The following is a 13,931-nucleotide window of genomic DNA, read 5'->3' as shown; positions in this document are numbered from 1 at the left end:
CAGTTGCAGGGGAGCAACGGCAGGAGAGAGAGGGCCTGCCCTCGCCTCTTTGCCTGTGGGCTTCTCGGAGGCATCTGGTGTGCGGCTGTGGGGAACTGGACGCTGGACTAGAGAGGCCTTGGGCCTGATCCAGCTGGGCTGCTCTTACGTTCACACCCAGATCTGTAAGGAGAGAGTCAGTCCAAGACAGACAGATGCACACACCAGCCCTCCCTGCTGGATCCGGCCAAGGGCTCAGGGCAACCCCCCTCTGCTGGCCCATTAATCCGCGGCGCCACCATCTCTCAAAGCCAGATGCAAGCAGAGCCCCGTCCGACAAGGCTTTCAGGAAAGGGACTGTTTTATTGCGATAATGGAGAAAGAGCGGCAGGGGGGGCGGGGGGAGAACCAATTTCCTGTTGATATTTTGAAAGCATCCATTAAGGACCGGCTTCCCTCCTGCCCGGGGAAACTTTCTCTGTCTGCCCCCAACAGCTGTGTGCGGCTCAGCAAAGCGAGGGGGAGACCGATGGAGATGCAGGTCAGCCGAGGACAATCCGAAACGCGCCTTTGAGAGCCATCGCCCAGGCTTCAGAAGCCAGAGATGCACAGCAACCATTTTCTGCTGTTAAGCCTCCTGCCCATTTCCATGAGCCCCTTTCCCAGAACAAAGCCAGCCCTGAGCGAGAATTATGACTGGTTTGCCCCCATGCAAGTGTCTTCCCGGACAACTGCCTCATTTGGTTATGCGTTGCTAGTGTGGAAAGGCCATCAAAGAAGAAGCCACGCTGCTGCGGATTGGACTTTAAAACTCCCTGACAGGATATGCAAAAGCTGGAAGGGACTTCGGAGGTCTTATAGTCCAACCCTACTACAGAGCAGAAAACTGCTACAGAATCTCTGGCAGATGCCTGGGCAACCTTCGTTCAAAAGCTTCTAAAGCAGGGATTCCCAACCTCGGCTACTCCAGATGTTGCTGAACTCCTATCATCCCCAACCACAATACACTGTCACTGGGGTTGATGGGAGTTGTAGTTCAGCAACATCTGGAATACCACCGGTAGGAAACCCCTGTTCTAGAGCCTGGCTATCCAACATGCAGCAACCAGATGTATGTGTGAAGCAGGCTTAACGCCCACTACCGTGCATTAGCCAGCTTGGCGTAGTGGTTAGAGTGCTGGACTAGGACCAGGAAGACCCGAGTTCAAATCCCCATTCAGCCAAGGATCTTCAGTGGCTGACTCTGGGCCAGTCATGTATCGCTCAGCCCAAAGTACCTCAAAGGGTTGTTGTGAGGATAAACTCACCCATGTACACCACTCTGGGCTCTTTGGAGGAAGAGTGGGATATAACGTAAAAATAAAAATAAATACATACTTGCATTTTGGGCGCTGCTGAGCTTTCCAGAAGAGCATTCAGCTCTTCTGGTGTGCAGTCAATAAAGTAATTCAGGCAGTAACAACCAGGATGGTGTAGGTGGTAAAAGTGTTTTCCAGCTAAGACTGAAGAGAGCCAGGATGAAATCCCCACTCAGCCATGATGATCACTAAGCAATCTTGGTCTGCTCAACATTTCTCAGTCTGACCGACCTCACAAAGTTGTTGTGAAGACAAAAGAGAGATAGAACCATATATGCTGCCCTGACCCCCTCAGAGGAAGAGCAGTATATTTATTTAGGCATATTTCTATACCTCTTTTCAAACAACAAAGAAGATTCCACACAGTTTACACAGAAATAATAAGATGGTTCTCTGCCCCAAAGAGGTCCCCAATCTAAAAAGAAACCCAAGGGCAATACCAGCAACAGATGTTGGAGACACCCCACGCTGGGCTTAGATAGGGACAGTTGCTTCCCCTCTAGAGAGGGTCACCGCTTGGGAAAGGTGCTTCTTCACGCAATTAGCAAGGGACATGATAGCAAAGACAAACTAACATTGTCTTAGGAAGGGGATTGAAAATAAAACTGCTAATATTATAATGTCCTTATACATAACTATGGTGTGGCCACACCTGGAGTACTGCACACAGTTCTGGTCACCACATCTAAAAAAGGACATTGTAGAACTGGCAAAGGTACAGAAAAGGCAACCAAGATGATCAGGGGCCTAGAGCACCTTCCTTATGAGGCAAGGCTACAGCACCTGGAGCTATTTAGTTTAGAAAAAAGGACTGTGGGGAGACATGATAGAGGTTTATAAAATCATGCATGGTGTGGAGAAAGTGGATAGACCAGCAAACGGAAGTATTTTTTCACACAACGCACAATCAACTTGTGGAATTCTCTGCCAAAAGATGTGGTGACAGCCAACAATCTGGATGGCCTTAAGAGGGGTTTGAATAATTGTATGGAGGAGAGGCTAATAGTCAGAGGGCTATAGGCCACCTCCAGCCTCAAAGGCAGGATGCCTCTGAGTACCAGCTGCAGGGGAGTAATGGCAGGAGGGAGGGCCTGACCTCAACTCCTACCTGTGGTCTTCTCAGAGGCATCTGGTGGGCCACTGTGTGAAACAGGATGCTGGACTAGAGGGGCCTTGGATCTGATCCAGCAGGGCTCTTCTTATGTTCTTAAACATCACAAACAAGAGAGGAGAGCTGGTCTTGTGGTAGCAAGCATGTCTTGTCCCCTTATCTAAGCAGGGTCTACCCTGGTTGCATATGAATGGGACACTTGATGTGTGAGCACTGGAAGAGATTCCCTTCAGGGGATGGAGCCGCTCTGGGAAGAGCATCGAGGTTCCAAGTTCCTTCCCTGGCAGCATCTCCAAGAGAGGGCTGAGAGAGATTCCTGCCTGCAACCTTGGAGAAGCCGCTGCCGGTCTGTGAAGACAATACTGAGCTAGATAGACCAAGGGTCCAACTCAGTATATGGCAGCTTCCTATGCTCCTCTGTTGTGTTCCTATCTATTTAATACATATGAAATGTTTGGAAGAGCCTTGCTGGGAGGATGAATCGAGAAGATTTCAGGTAACAGGAGGCTAAGGATGCATCTCATAAGGATGCAACAAGAACTGGACAACCACTGAAATCTGGCTGGCTCTGAAACAGAAGAGGAGTCTTTTATCTTGAGGGAGCTCCCATCAACAAGCTTCCACCAATCTGGGGGCCAGGGCACGCTAGGACATCCTCTCCGAGAAGGCAAGTTTCCATCCCTCACACACCTGACTGGGTCCTGCAAAAGCAATTAAATGGAAGCCGAAGAAGCAAACGCCGTCTGCAAAATCCACCCTCTCTGACACTGCAACCGCCCTAATGCCATTGTTTTCATTTCCAAACGTTATGCAAAACAGTGGCCAATCACCGCGGCTTCATCAACGTCTGCAGCACAGCGCCCCCTAGTGACCCTCCAGTATTAGGTACTGAGCAACGAAGGACCAAACTGAAAAGGCAATTGAATTTATCCCATTATATTTGGCCCCGGCCAATGTCTTTGGATTTTTGAAAAATGCTAATAGCAGCCATAGGGGCCTCAGGGCACACGGGGGCCACGGCAGGGGGAGGGGGGCTTTATCCCTCTGCTCCAATATAGGCCTGATATTCCAGAGGTCTCCTGCAGCTGATATTTGTCTCAAGTAGGAATCTCCCAGTTGGGGGTGGGGTTGGGGCGTTGTTGCAGACGGGGGAGGACTAGCAGACTCCACCTTTAAAGATCCTTGTGCATTCCTAAGCTTGCTCAATACTTGTTTCCTTTCCTGCCGGAGGACCCTGGAACTGCAGTTTCCTCTCCCTCCCAACCCAAGTCATTCAACAGGGAGAGAGGGGAAGTGAGACCTCCCACGAACCTAGGCAGGAATCGATGCTTCCGGGCATGCTTTAAAGCAGGATTTCTTAACCTTGGGCCCCCAGATATTGTTGGACTACAACTCCCATCGCCCCCAGACATGGCCTTTGTGGCCGAGGATGATGGGAGTTGTAGTCCAACAACATCCGGGGGCCCAAGGGTAAGAAACCCTGCTTTAGAGCAAGCAGCCCTTAAGGGCCAGGAGCCCCCCCACTACCTCCAGCGACCCCTTTCTACCACCAATGTCCCCACCCTTTTAATGCCAACCAAGTTGGGATGGAAAGGAAGGAGGCAGCTGAAGTCAAGCTTGCAGAAGCTTTTTTAAAGCTCTCCTAGGAAGATCAGGGTTTCCCCACCACACTCGCACACACACGCACACACACACAAAAGCTCAGAAAATCCGAATTAGGTCTAATGTGAGCCCAGGGGCAGGGGAGGGAAACGCTCACCCATCACTGTCTCTAAACGCAAACCACGCAGAAGGCTGCACTGTAAGACAGGCTCTCCATGTGGACAATGTTCAATGTGTCCCTGCAGAAGCCATGGAAACAATTGCTAGCCATGGCGGCATTACCAGGGCGGGGGGAACCAGATTGTGGGGATTTTGCAGGAAACTGCTTCGCACAAACAGCTTGCCACAGGCTGAAGCCTTTCCGTGGCTCCACTATCAACAGCCACCAGACTGCTGTTTCCTGGGGAGAGCTGAATCACAGAGCAACCTTCTCGTGGCTGGGAAGCCAGCAGAGGTGCTGTATGTTGCAGTTCCATGGAGGGCAGACGATCTTCCTAAGGCTCTCAGGCTTCCATTTTTAAAAGGAGCAAGTTTCTAGTCCTTAAGTTTCAGGGGATCTGTTTGAAAGGAATCAGTCACCCCTCAAGAAGCAAAGGTGAAGAAGTGGGCTTCCAGGGGCTCTTCCTCCTGACAAAGAGTGCAGAGGGGTGGGGGATGTTCCAGACTAAATTATGCAAAAAATCAACATATTTGCACAGGCTTAGGGCAGGGGGGTCCCAACAGGGGCTACTAGTACCCCTAGGGGTACCTGAGGGGCTCCCAGGCAACTCAGAGCCCTCCTGCCTACCCAGAGAGCTATATCCAGGACACAACCCTCCACAGCCCCTGCCTGGGTGACCAATAAAGAGCAGGGAAACCTTGAACCCACAACCCTGCGGCTAGCAGAACAGAGGTATGTGGAGGGAGTGAAGGAAAGGGGCTTTAGCTTCCATCCAGGAATGCACTACCTCCCCTACCCAAGACCCAGCAGGACAGCCCCTGTCTCAAAGCGGCATCCGTCTGATGGAGGACATTGCCAAGAACATAGGAAGCTGCCTTCTACTGAGTCAGACCATTGGTCCATCTAGCTCAGTACTGTCTACACAGACTGGCAGCGGCTTCTCCCAGGTTGCAGGCAGGATTCTCTCTCAGGCCTATCTTGGAGATGCTGCCAGGGAGGGGACTTGGGACCTTCTGCTCTTCCCAGAGCGGCTCCATCCCCTCCTGAGCGGAATCTCTTCCAGTGCTCACACATCAAGACTCCCTTCCATATGCAACCCTGGTGGACCCTGCTTAGCTAAGGGGACAAGTCATGCTTGTTACCACTAGACCAACTCTCCTCTACAGAAGCAAAGAAGGACCAAGAAGAAAGGAAGGACCAAGCTAATAGACTTACACGCCACGGTTTTTACCACATTCTGTTTTTATGAGGAGATGCTGTGAACTATGACAAGATAATATTCTGTTCTTGGTCGCCTTCTTAAGAAATTACCATGGCTGTCGGCTTGAGAAAATCAGCCCAGGCGCAGGAAAGACTGGCGGGGAGGGAGTGGAGGGAGACCGTGGCCTCTAGTCATACAAATTCACCGTATGCATGTATTTATTGCAATGCAAGTTTCTAGACCCTAGGGTTGGAACGGAAAGCTCTATTATTTATTATTATTTTTTATTTATTCGATTTCTTTACCGCCCTTCGAAAAATAGCTCAGAGCGGTTTACACAGAGAAATAATACATAAATAAGGTGGATCCCTGTCCCCAAAGGGCTCACAATCTAAAAAGAAGCACAAGATAGATGCCAGCAACAGTCACTAGAGGAGATGTGCTGGGGGTGGAGAGGGCCAGTTACTCTCCTCCTGCTAAATATAAGAGGATCACCACTTTGAAAAGTGCCTCTTTGCTCAGTTAGCAGGATGGGATCCTTGTCAGGAATAAGTACTGAAGCAGTCGATGGCTTTGGATCTCTCTTAAACCCAGGATGCTGAATGCAGTGGGGAAGCTCGATAGCCAGTAGCTGTGTTTGGGAGACATTTCAGAAGGTATTCCTGGCGCTGCTCCACGTCAGGGAGAGTTTGCATATTTAGCAGAATCAAATGGTGAAGGCTTGCCTCGACTGGACCACTTCAGGCTGCTGCTGGGGGAGAGGGGTGTCCGAATGGTTCCTACAAGGGTGCATGTGTGTGAACAGCCCTTGCACACCAAAATTAAAATAGCACGCCAAGGAGAAGGTTAGGTCGAGCCGCCACCCAATTAGGGAACATCCACGACACCTCCTTCCTGGGAACCTTGATTAGTGGATGTTCTTTGGTGGATGTTCACTGCCTGGGGTCTTATTCCTCTCTCACTTAGCCTGCCAAATGCTAAGGAGCTTCAGGTAGTAATTATACTCCAGAGACATAAAAACAGCAGACTCCGTTAAAAAAAGACGACTTGTGAATAATTACTGGGGGGGGGAGAAGGGGACTGCTGAGCAAACACCCTCTTGCCACCAATAAACTGCATCATGTGCAAGCAACAACTCAAAGTCAATCCCTAGACCAGAGGTTCCCAACCTGGGGTGCCCAGATGTTCATGGACTACAACTCCCATCACCCCCAGCCACAATGGCCTTCGGCAAAGCAGCAAGCAGATGTTGTAGGGTTTGTTCATCTCCCTGCCCCACAAGGGCACAGGCAAGTATTCTAGACAGTCAGATGGTGTGAGCCAGCATGGTGTAGTAGTTAGAGTGCTGGACCAGGACCAGGGAGACCCGAGTTCAAATTCCCATTCAGCCATGAGACTTGCTGGGTGACTCTGGGCCAGTCACTTCTCTCTCAGCCTAACCTACTTCACAGGGTTGTTGTGAGGAGAAACTCAAGTATGTAGTACGCCGCTCTGGGCTCCTGGGAGGAAGAGCGGGATATGGAAATGTAAAAATAATAAAATAAATAATGGCTTTAAAGCAGCAAGGAATGAGAACAGCTGATGAGGAAGGAAGCAGACACTGTAAGATTTCCCAACCCTGCCTCGTTTCCCCCTTACACAGGAACATAAGAAGCTGCTTTATACTGAGTCAGACACTTGGTCCATCCAGCTCAGTACTGTCTACTCTGACAGGCAGCAGTTCTCCAAGGTTTCAGGCAGGACTCTCTCCCAGCCCTACCTGGGACTTTTAAGCACAGCAGGTTTTACCACAGGTTTACGGGGAGGCTTTGCTGCAAACTCGATGTTGTCCCAAAAAACCACCACAAATAGTGGATTATTTTACCCTGGAGATAAATAGGGTGACATTTAATGCGCAGTGGAAAAACCCCAATTGTGTGTGAACTGCTCCCTGATAACTCGCAGGGACTTTGGGGTAAATCTAGCCAACATGTGAATGCACCCCCTCCATTCCGGAGGAGCTGTGAGTTCAAGGGCTTCAAAAGTCTCGTGTGAAAGGCTTCCGGGAGATGCTTCCAGGGAGTGAACCTGGGACCTTCTGCATGCCAAGCAGATACTCTGCCACTGAGCTGCAGTCTCATCCGAAAATGAATGCCACGAAATGCCCACTGAAAAAAAGCACGAGATCTTCCCCAATGGCCAGAGGAATGCATGGGGAGGAAGGAAGGCATGCCATTGGCCATTTGGAAATTCAATGCATCCCGTGGCCATTTGGTCCAATCGAGCTCTACCCTGACCGGCAGCATCTCTCCAAGGTTTCAGGCAGGAGTCTCTCCCAGCCCTACCTGGAGATGCTTCCAGGGAGCCAACCGTGGGGTGGGGGTGGGGGGCTTCTGCAGGCAAAGCAGATGCTCTTTCCTGCTGAGCCAGGACTCCATCCTCTTCAAAGGCAAAAAGAAGCATTTTCAAAGCCAAGGGAAGGAAAGAACCGAAAAGCAGGGTCCTCCAACCACAGGCCCTCCGTGGAACCAGCCTCCTGGTCCTTAGCCCAGACTTTTAAATTGCCACTCGCTGAGTAGCCCAAGTGAGGTGGGGGAAACCCCCGTGAACGGGAGAGCCCCCAGTCAAAAACGCACCCGGGCAGCAGCGGCCTCCTGCCAGCCACGGCGCGGGGAACCTGGCTTGGCCCTTCCGCAGCCAAGAGGGGATGCAGCCTCTCTAATACAATTAGCCTTTGTTTAGAGTTTTCATTATCTCATTCAGCAGCCGCCATGGAAAAAAAGATAAGGGAGGGAAGATTCTGCAGTGGAGAGGCTGGCCAGCTTCCATTTCGTGTTCCCCTCGATTAATCCCAAAACCAAACTGGAGGAGATCCCTCCTGAGCGGTGTGGAAAGAGACAGAGTCCCCATGAAAGGCTTTCAGCCGCTGTTAGCAGGTTGATCCCGAAAACCTTTCACTGAATCAAAAGGCAAGCAACGTGGGACTGTTTCCAGCTAGTTGCTCTATTTAAGGCTCTGATCTGGTATACTGGGTAGCCGGAAACCACAATTTTAGGCTCAGCAAACTAGCCAGCCATTATCGGCGGTCTCTTCCATCAGATCCTTTTCTGGCACACAGACAGAGGGCTTTGGGAGAGAAGCAGGTCTTCTGTCCCTTGTCCTGGGAGATAGAGAGGGTAAGAAACAGGGGGAGCCCTCTCCGACTGCTCCGAAAGGATTCCGGCTGCTTCTTACCTTCTCAAAACTAGACCTCTGAGGAGGACGTCCATGTGGTGCTGGGTGTCTTGCTTGCCAAAAGGCTGGGGGACTCACCACTGGGCAAGCTGGAAAGTGGATTTGCGGGTGCCTGCGGGCTAGAGTGGGCTTCTCAACCTTGAGTCCCCAGATGCTGTCGGACTACAACTCCTTAGCCACAGCGGCCAAAGGCCATGGGAGTTGTAGTCCAAGAACAGGGGAACCAAGGTGGAGAATCCCTGGGGCAGAAAGACTGGGGAAATCTGGGTTCAGTTCTCCATGATGCTCACCTCAGGGGGCCTTGGGCCAGCTATCATCTCTCAGCCTAACCTACCCCTTAGGGTTGTTGTGATGGTACAAAGGGAAGGGGAAAATCCTGCAGACAGCTTGTTTGGAGGGAGAGTGAGATAAGAACATAATGCAAATAACAAACAAATTGATTTTTTTTAAAAAAACCAAACTGATTCATAGAAGATAGTTCTATTCAACAACTGACTATGACAGTCAAGCGGAACTTCCACATACAGGAGCAGCGAACCTGCAAACACCAGTGGCAGGGAATAAATTCTTCCAGAGGCATCCAGCTGACCAATCTTAGAAACCAAATGCTGGACTAGTTTGACTTTTGGTTTGATGGGGCAATTCACTGATTGTGTTATGATCATTGAGCTGTATAAGTAGGGCAGTTTTTTCACCCTGGAGCTATGCAATTCCCTAAAAGGGATGCCATGGACCCCCCGCCAGCCATGGTGAGATTCAGTCAACCCTAAAGGGACAAACTGGCGGGGGGGGGGGGAGTGAGAGTTGTGCAACTGCCATTAAAGAGCACAACACAGCCATATTTGGGGAGGCTCCCAAGCCTCCCAACTGCCAGCCTCCCTTTATGTACTCTGTATGAGCCTGCCTCGGTCATAGGACGCTGGGCAGGGCCAGGGCGGGGTTGTGACAGTCACACGAGCTGCAGAATACAGCTGGAGAAAACAGACAAAAGCAGCTTTTCCCTCCTTCCTTCCTTCCTAGCTTTGGGGGCCGCATCTCCAGGTAGGGCTGGGAGAGACTCCTGCCGGAAACCTTGGAGAAGCCACTGCCAGTCAGTGTAGACAATATTGAGCGAGATGGACCAAGGGTCTGACTTAGTAGAAGGAAGCTTCTTATCGTCCTAACCAGGCCTTCAGGGTCGCAAACAGCGTCCCCTCTAAGGTGAATGCCCATGTGCCTGCACACAAGTTTTCGGATGTCCGCTCAGTTAATTTTAGATCCTGCTCAGAATGAATCAGGAAAGCCCCATTCTGAATGCACATGTGCGCACACACTGCCTTGATACTGCCACCCAGAACAAAACTCATTCCGCACAGAGATGAGAAAAATTAGAGAGAACATTGGACACACAGCTGGCTTGAATCCTGTCTCAAATTCAGACAATCAACCAACTGACCCTCAATGGTCATTATCTTACGACTTACTGCTAATCTCTGCCCCCTTGTGTGTGTGGGGGGGGTGGTGGTTTGCAGGGAAAGTGTGTGACTAAAGACCCTGCCTAAGGTGACAGATCTGGGCACGGTTTAGAAATAGCCATCTTTGCAGCACCTGAGCGGGTTCCCTCTTGGTGGCACTTCACACACTGATACACACGTCAAAACGGGCATGTATGAGGAGATGGTGACGGCCTCCCAAAAGGAAAAGGGCAACACTGTCTTTTTGCCTGAGCTCACAAAACACTTGCATTTCACCTATATTGTGAGACTAATTCAAGAAAAAGACCCGAGGAATTTCGAGGGGAAAGTTACGGGTATCGCACAAGATTAGCATCTTCACCCATCTCTACCAACCCTTCCCGACACCGTTTCTTTCTTTCTTTCTTCTTCTTCTTCTTGTGGGGGAGAGAGGGGGAGAAGAAATGCCAAACCCTCTCTGGCAAGACAGCCTTGGCTGGACTCGCCCCTCCCTCTCTGACGCTCCCAGGAACAGATCAAGGGTCTATTCAGCAGACAGACAAGAGCGGCGAATTCGGCAGCGAAGGGACACCCCCAAAATCCCCACTCAGCGTGCAGCATTTGAGCAGTGCAGCATCGGAGAGCAGCTTTTCTGCGCTTCCGTCAGAAGATAGATTTCTTTCAAAGGGTATAGATGTTTTCCTGATAACATCATAGTAGCAACAGGAAGATAGGGCAATTCCTCGAAGACCTTATTATAATTCACAGAGACTTCACAGAATATCAATTAAGGGTGGAAGGCAGCAGCGTCGGCCTCCAGTTCCCCGCGGCTGGAAGCAACGGAGGGCCTCCTGATTGAGCGTTTTTGGGGCAAGAACAAACAACTGGGGCAGAAGCGATTCTGACAGCCAGCAGGAGACAGTTTAAAGAACGCAGCACAAAGTTCTCTAGGATTCCAACCTCAACAGTAGACCCAAACAGTGTTCCTCTAACAGGGATTCCCAGATGTTGTTGACTACAACTCCCATAATCCCCAAGCAAAAGCTGGGGGTTCTGGGAGTTGTAGTCAACAACAACTGGGAATCCCTGTTAGAGGGAACACTGGACCCAAATAAAGAATCCTAAAATTCTTTACGACCCCCTGCTAACTGCGAAAACGACACCTTTTAAAGGGGTGCTTCTCTGATATTTAGCAGGGGGAGAGCAACTGGCCCTATCCAACCCCAGCACAGCATCCCTCCAGTGGCTTTTGCTGGTATCTCCCTTACGGTTTGTTTTAGATTGTGATCCCTTTGGGGTCAAGGGACCATCTTATTTATGCATTATTTATTTTTCTATGTAAACCGCTTTGAGAACGTTGGTTGAAAAGCAGCATATAAATATATTTGTAGTCATCATTGTCATAGTAGTAAAATTGCTAATACCCCCAACCAACAAAAAATATTTTAAAAATCATTACAAGTTGTATCATGTTCCACCATAATTGCTATAAAATTGCTATACAACAATAAGAATGCATAAAGACTTGTGAGGCTCCAAATCCTTCACATATTGTTCAGAAGGTCCAGCATTTCATAAAAACATCTAGCCCCATAAGTAGTAAGATGGTCTTGAAGTCTAGAATCTTCTATCACAACTCCACAAAGATTGCCAAGCGGTGTCAAGCCCAATTCTCAAAAAGAATAAAATGTCCATCCAAAGCGGAGTGTCAAACAGAGCCACCAAGAGCCAATGTTCAAAGAAATAAATCTCCACCACGTAATAAAATGCCAGAAGGGTTTCGACGGCAAAACATCTTCAGTTGTAACCCATCCATGTAATGTCTCCAAATAATGTATATCACAAATATCTATTCCTGTATCAAGCCTCGTTCTCTGTATGCATTTCCACCCACTATCAGTGGTCCATCTTACTCCTCTCAGGTCTGTTACCTTTTATAATTTATTTATTTTTTAGCAATTTTAGGATTCGTTATTTGGATTTAAAGCAATAGGTAGTTGGTTACAGTCTCGAACCCCTCTTAGAAGAGGGTGGCTTGCCACAGGCACATGGCTGTGGCTGAAGGCAGAGAGAGAATCTCCCCACCATCGACAACAAAATAAGTTGCAAAAAGGCAGAGTAAGGGAGGCTAGGGATAAAGAAACACGGAAGGGAAAAGGAGTTATAGTCCAAGAACATCTGGGGACCCAAGCTGCCTTCTATCAAGTCAGGCCCTTGGTCCATCTAGCTCAGTATTGTCTGTCTACACTGACTGGCAGCGTTCTCCAGGTTTACACAGGCAGAGGTCTTTCCCAGCCCTAACTGGAGATGCTGCCAGAGACTAAAACTGGGACCTTCTCCATGCAAAGAGGATGCTCTATCGTGGAGCTACAGCCTCATCCTAAAAGGGACGGCAGGAAACGCCCACTAAAAAGCACTGGTCAGTGGTTCCTCCCCAATGGCCATAGGAAGACATGCATTCCTATGGCCATTTGGTCCATCTAGCTCAGTACTGCCTACTCTGACTGGCAGCAGCTCTCCAAAGTTTCAGGCTGGAGTCTTTCCCAGCCTTACTTGGAGATGCTGCCAGGGATTGAACCTGGGACCTTCTGCATGCCAAGCAGATGCTTTCCCACTGAGCTATGGCCCCATCCACTAAGGGGAATATCTTAAGTAGGCAGTGCTCCCATGCAGTCACCCATACAAATGCAAACCAAGGTGGGCCCTGCTTAGCAAAGGGAACCATTCATACTCGCTACAGCAAAATCGGCTCTCCACCCCAAACTCCTGTTGAAATCAACTTGTCTCCTGGAAGAGCTGTCCATAGTGCTGCACCCTGCCCCTTCCCAGAACTCGTGGAGTCTTGCCCAGAAGATGGTACGGAGACAGCCCTGACCAGGAGAGGGGCTTGCCACAAACCTGGTTTGGCTACCGATATGCCCAAATTCTGCAAGACCAGCCGGGATCACGCTTCACTCGAGGCAGCCACCAGAGCGAGAGCCATCAACAGCTAAGGCTAGTCAAGTGCTGGTGGGTTCAAACCATGGTCTGAAAAGCCCCCTTCCAGCCACAGTCTGTCTTGCCCACGTTGGCAGCCAAGACCACAGACCACAACTCTAAACTCTGGGAGCCAAGAACACAGACTGCCACTCTAAACCCTCGGAGCAAAGCTTGTGGTTCACAAGACGTGCCGAGTCACACCCATGTTGCAGCTCGGACTGTGTGCCTGGGGATCTCCCAGACTCTAGCAGGACCTTCTCAGATCCAAATTGGCATTGCCAGAGACCAAGCAGAAAGAGATGATACTTGGTAGGGAACGGAAGGTGAGGGGAGGTTTGACAGCAGGGCCCCTCTCCCACACTGAATCTCTCGTAATCATGAGAGTGTTGGACTAGGACCTCGAAGAACCGCGTTCGTATCTCCATTCCACCATGAAACTCACTGGGTGACTCTGGGCCAGTCATGTATCTCTCAGCCTAACCTACCTCACAGGATTGTTGTGAAGATAAAAAAATGTACACCGCTCTGAGCTCTCAGAGGAAGAGTGGAAAATAAGTGTAAAAACAAATAAAAACAAAACAAAAGGGCTGAACAAGCCTCTGAGTAGCCCAGACGACTTGGGAAGACCCCAGGACAAGAAGCAGCAAGTCCGGCATGCATACCCAATGAAGCCTTTCCCAGGAAATTCAAAGGTAATCCCTCGGTAAGGAAATTCCTCAACAGAGCAACCTCCCTGCCCAAGGGTGAAACCGATTCCCCACTACTGATTAAGTTAGCCATGAGGACTCCAGTCTCGTGATTAGGTCGATCTCATAGGATAAACCTCACACCCACAGCAATCTCCACCCTTAGGACATTCAGCCTATCAGAAAACCACAAGCTCAGTTGCAGGACA

The 13,931-nt window shown here is 49.9% G+C and overlaps 1 protein-coding gene and 1 non-coding gene across 10 annotated transcripts in view; both read right to left on the bottom strand.

Annotated features, from left to right (window-relative positions):
* Positions 1 to 13,931, bottom strand: part of ADGRB2 (adhesion G protein-coupled receptor B2) — a 190,123-nt gene that overhangs the window by 155,178 nt on the left and 21,014 nt on the right. The window lies entirely within an intron of this gene.
* On the bottom strand, positions 12,615 to 12,684 carry TRNAA-GGC (transfer RNA alanine (anticodon GGC)). The gene has a single exon. It is a non-coding gene; the product is annotated as a tRNA-Ala (tRNA).

Source organism: Hemicordylus capensis, chromosome 7 (genome assembly GCF_027244095.1).
Source record: "Hemicordylus capensis ecotype Gifberg chromosome 7, rHemCap1.1.pri, whole genome shotgun sequence".
In the NCBI taxonomy this organism is placed as follows: domain Eukaryota; kingdom Metazoa; phylum Chordata; class Lepidosauria; order Squamata; family Cordylidae; genus Hemicordylus; species Hemicordylus capensis.
This window is presented reverse-complemented; position numbering and strand designations above follow the sequence as displayed.